Source organism: Hylobates moloch, unplaced genomic scaffold, assembly GCF_009828535.3.
Source record: "Hylobates moloch isolate HMO894 unplaced genomic scaffold, HMol_V3 SCAFFOLD_5, whole genome shotgun sequence".
Classification (NCBI taxonomy): Eukaryota; Metazoa; Chordata; class Mammalia; order Primates; family Hylobatidae; genus Hylobates; species Hylobates moloch.
The window spans coordinates 101,841,662-101,846,894 of NW_026652280.1; the positions used below are offsets into that span (position 1 = coordinate 101,841,662).

Genomic DNA, 5,233 nt, shown 5'->3' on the forward strand with positions numbered 1-5,233 from the left:
ATATATGGAACAGTAGCCGGGCACATTGACTCACGCCTATAATCCCAGCACTTGGGGAGGCTGAGGCGGATCACCTGAGGTCAGGAGTTCGAGGCCAGGCCTGGCCAACATGGTAAAACCCTGTCTCTACCAAAAATACAAAAAATTAGCCGGGCATGGTGGCATGCACATGTAGACCCTCAGGAGGCTGAGGCGGGAGAATCGCTTGAACCCAGGAAGCAGAGGCTGCAGTGAGCTGAGATTGCCCCACTGCACTCCAGCCTGGGTAACAGAGTGAGACTCTGTCTCTGAGAAAAAATATATATATACACACACATATATACACACGCATATATACAAACATATATATACATATATGCACATACATATATATGTATATGTGCATATATGTATGTGTATATATGTGTGTGTGTGTATATATATGGAACACTTCACGAATTTACGTATGATCCTTCCACAGGGGCCACGCTAATCTTCTCTGTATCATTCTAATTTTACTATATGGGCTGCTGAAGCAAGCGCCTAAACACAAAAAAGCTAAGCACAAACATATCCATTATTATTTAGGTTGTTTCCAAATTTGTTTTTATAAAAAGTCAATAGGGGGATGAAAATCTAAGAAAATTGTAGTACAATAATTTAATAAACTAGAAAGCAATCATGTAAAATTGTAAACATGAAGAACAAATTAATCTAGAAATGTTTGAGCCAATGCTGCCTAAAAGTGGATTACAAAAATACAAATCTACAAAACTTCTAAAAGATAACACAGGAGAAAATCTAGGGGGTTGGCAATGAGATCTCAGCTACAACACCAAAAAGCATGATCCATGAAGGAAAAAAATTGCAAAGTTGAACTTTATTAAAATTGAAAACTTCTGCTCTGCAAGAGACACTGTTAAGTGAATGAAAAAACAAAACAGACTAGGAGAAAATATTTGCAAAACACATATCTGATAAAACACTTGTATCCAAAATATATAAAGAGCTATTAAAACTCAACAGTAAGAAAACAAACAACCCAATTTAAAAATGGGCAAAATATCTGGACAGATACCTTACCAAGGAAGATATACAGATGGCAAATAAGCATATAAGATGCTCAATATCATTCATCATCAGAAAACTGCAAATGAAAACAAGATACCACTACATGCCTATTAGAATGACTAAAATCAAAAAAACTGACAATACCAAATACCAAATGCTGGTGAGGATGTGGAGCAACAGCAATCCTCATTCACTGCTGGTGGGAATACAAAATGATACAGTCACTTTGGAAGACAGTTTGGCAGTTTTTTACAGTCTTACCATAAGATCCAGCAACCACATTCCCACGTATTTACACAACTGAGCTGAAAACTTACATCTACAAAAAACCTGCACGTAAATAAATGTTTATGGCAGCTTTATTCATAATTACCAAAAAACTGTAAGTAACCAAGATGTCCTTCAACAGATGAATAAACAATCTGTGGAACAGCCATACAGTTGAATATTATGCCTCTAAAAGAAGAAATGAGCTATTAAGCCATGAAAAGGTCGGACGCAGTTGGCTCATGCCTGTAATCCCAGTACTCAGGGAGGCCAAGATGGGCGTTTCACCTGAGGTCAGGAGCTTGAGACCAGCCTGGCCAATGCGGTGAAACTCCATCACTACTAAAAATACAAAAATTAGCTGGGCATGGTAGTGGGCGCCTGTAATCCCAGCTACTCAAGAAGCTGAGGCAGGAGAATCGCTTGAACCCAGGAGGTGTAGGCTGCAGTGAGCCAAGATTGCACCACTGCACTCCAGCCTGGGCAACAGAGTGAAACTCCATCTAAAAAAAAAGTCATGAAAAGACATGCAGGAACCTTAAGTCCATGTTGCTAAGGGAAAGAAGCCAGTCTGAAAGGCTACTATATATGTATTATTCCAATTATATGACATTCCAGAAAAGGCAAAGATCAGTGGTTATCAGGGGCCTGTGGAGAAGACAAGGATGAAATGGCGAAGCACAGGGAATTTTTAGGGTAGTGAAATTATTCTGTATGATACTGTAATGGTGCATATATAACATAATGCATGTCAAAATCTATAGAACTTTATAGAACAAAGAGTGAACCTTGGCCAGGCGCAGTGGCTTACACCTGTAATCCTAGCACTTTGGGAAGCCAAAGCGGGTGGACTGCTTGAGCCCAGGAGTTCGAGACCAGCCTGGGCATCATGGTGAAACCCATCTCTATTTAAAAAAAAAAAAAAAAAAAACAAGAACAGTGTGAACCTTAATATATGCAAATATTTTAAAAATCAGTTAGTAGGTTGGAAGAATCCCAGACTGTGACAAGAGAACCTAACTGTATTTCAAAGGTATTTTTAAAAACCTCACTAAAGTGAGTAGAGGAAAAGTTATGGATCTAAGTGACTGAAAAGGAAAAGAGTCTACAAGACTAAACGCAAAAGGGACTACCAATAAGTACTGTACTTTAGTCAATAAAGTTGTTTTCCACGAGGGTACTCGTTAACAATTCTGATACTGCTAAACAAGTGTACTGGAATTGAACAATTAAGTAAATGGGTGGCAGATGGGAGAAGCCAAGTTTCTCACTGTGGGAATGGAAATGCACAGAAGATTAGCAAGGGGAGGAGGCTAGAATAATCCATGTGGTAATGCAGTAGAGATGAAGAATCAGAACTCATGTTTAATTTAATATAATACAGAGGGTTACACAGAGAAGTATATACACAAGAGTTAATATACACACACAAATTTCTTTGCTGTCAGCCGAAATGGCCTAAAAGAAACCACACCCTAATGCCCAGAATGCCCAGATCTTGGTCTGTAAAACCAATAAAGGAACCAGGGACCTTTAAATAAATGGTTGATTCTAGGACTACAGCAGGAAATATACAAGATGAGCCTGGAGCACTTTATAGTATTAGAAAACAAAACAAAAACTATCTTGTCTCTCTTCAGTCATGATTTAGTGTAACCACTGCCCAGCCTTAGCAACTGCCTAAATACAAGTGAGCAGAAAACAACAACCTCAAAGTTATAGGGTCCCAAAATTTCAATCATTTCAGTTTTCTCTTCTTCATTTTACATTTATTTATTTATTTATTTAGACGGAGTCTTGCTCTGTCGCCCAGGCTGGAGTGCAGTAGTGCAATCTTGGCTCACTGCAACCTCTGCCTCCCAAGTTCAAGTGATTCTCCTGCCTCAGCCTCTCAAGTAGCTGGGACTACAGGTGCGCGCCATCACGCCCAGCTAATTTTTTGTATTTTCAGTAGAGACAGGTTTCACCATGTTGGCCAGGATAGTCTTGATCTCCTGAATCTCATGATAAAACAGTATTCTCTTCCTGACTTTTAAAACCATTATCATAAAACATCCCTTTTTTTTTTTTTTTTTTTTTTTTTTTTGAGGAGTCTGGCTCTGTCGCCCAGGCTGGAGTGCAGTGGCACCATCTCGGCTCTCTGCAAGCTACACCTCCTGGGTTCACGCCATTCTCCTGCCTCAGCCTCCAGAGTAGCTGGGATTACAGGCACCCGCCACCACGCTTGCCTAATTTTTTCTATTTTTAGTAGAGACAGGGTTTCACCGTGTTGGCCAGGATGGTCTCGATCTCCTGACCTCGTGATCCGCCCGCCTCAGCCTCCCACAGTGCTAGGATTACAGGCGTGGGCCATCGCACCCAGCCCAATTTTTTATTATTTATTTATTTATTTTGTGCGTGTGTGTGTGTGTGTGTGTGTGTGTGTGACACAGTCTCACTCTGTTGCCCAAGCTCTGGAATGCAGTGGCCTGATCTCAGCTCACTACAACCTCTGTCTCCCAGGCTCAAGCGATTCTCCTGCCTCAGCCTCCCGAGTAGCAGGGATTACAGGTGTGTGCCACCACACCCAGTTTGTTTGTTTTTTTTTGACACAGAGTCTTGCTCTGTTGCCCAGGATAGAGTGCACTGGCGTGGTCTCGAATCACTGCAACTTCCACCACCCCAGTTCAAGTGATTCTCCAGCTAATTTTTGTGTTTTTAGTAGACGGGGTTTCACCATGTTGGTCAGGCTGGTCTTGAACTCATGACCTCAAGTGGTCTGCCCCTTCGGCCTCCCACAGTGCTCAGATTACAGGCATGAGCCACCGCACCTGGCCAGATTCAACCTTTATACCAATATTTTTTTTTTTTTTTTTTTTTTTGAGACAGAGTCTTGCTCTGTCACCCAGGCTGGAGTGCAGTGGCATGATCTCGGCTCACTGCAACCTCCACCTCCTGGGTTAAAGCAATTCTCCTGCCTCAGCCTCCCGAGTAGTTAGGATTACAGGTGCATGCCACCACACCCGACTAATTTTTGTATTTTTAGTGAAGACGAGGTTTCACCATGTGGCCAGGCTGGTCTCAAACCCCTGACCTCAAGTGATCTGCCGCTTCAGCCTCCCAAAGTACTGGGATTACATGGGTGAGCCACAGCGCCTGGCCTATACCAGTATTTTTAAAGCACCTACGTCCAAAAATTTAACACTGGGCAAAAGTGCATATTAATAACAATGAAGTTTGCCCCTGGCAAAGCTGAGAACCTGAGAAGTATGTTAACTGGCATCTGGTCTTCCCAAAAAGGAAAAAAAAGAATAAATAACTTGTCAAATAAGTTGCTTACCATCACTGGGACTTTTTACCTTTGACTGGGTGTTCTATTTACAAAGAATGCTGCCTGAGGCAGAAAAAGTACAAATAAGACTCATCTGTTCTTCAACCTTAATACCTCCAGCCAGAAGTAACAAGAGTTTATTACTGGGGAAGAAAGAATTAGATTCCTCAAACCTTCTAACTCCAAGGCAATCAATATACAAATATAATCAATAAATGAATCATACTTGTCATTCAGAGAAAAAAGTACAATAAGGCTTAAGGATTTAAGATATTTAAAAAATAAATATAAAAATATAATCAAGCTGGCCGGGCATGGTGGCTCATGTCTGTAATCCCAGCATTTTGAGAGGCTGAGGCAGGTGGATCACCTGAGGTCAGGAGTTCGCGACCAACCTGATAAATATGGTGAAACCCCATCTCTATTAAAAATACAAAAATTAGCTGGGCATGGTGGCAGGTGCCTATAGTCCCTGCTACTTGGGAGGCTGAGACAAGAGAATTGCTTGAACCCAGAAGATGGAGGTTGCAATGAGCCGAGATCACGCCACTGCACTCCAGCCTGGGCGAAAGAGCAAGACTCCGTCTCAAAAAAAAAAAATAAAAA

General features: G+C 41.4%; 2 protein-coding genes and 1 non-coding gene across 3 annotated transcripts in view; 2 read left to right on the forward strand and 1 right to left on the reverse strand.

Annotated features, from left to right (window-relative positions):
* LOC116469401 (protein S100-A15A) overlaps positions 1 to 5,233 on the forward strand; it is a 52,702-nt gene that overhangs the window by 38,863 nt on the left and 8,606 nt on the right. The gene's annotated exons all lie outside the window — the stretch shown is intronic.
* Positions 1 to 5,233, forward strand: part of LOC116467924 (cingulin-like) — a 23,845-nt gene that overhangs the window by 17,375 nt on the left and 1,237 nt on the right. The gene's annotated exons all lie outside the window — the stretch shown is intronic.
* On the reverse strand, positions 416 to 522 carry LOC116469977 (U6 spliceosomal RNA). The gene has a single exon (XR_004248425.1). It is a non-coding gene; the product is annotated as a U6 spliceosomal RNA (small nuclear RNA).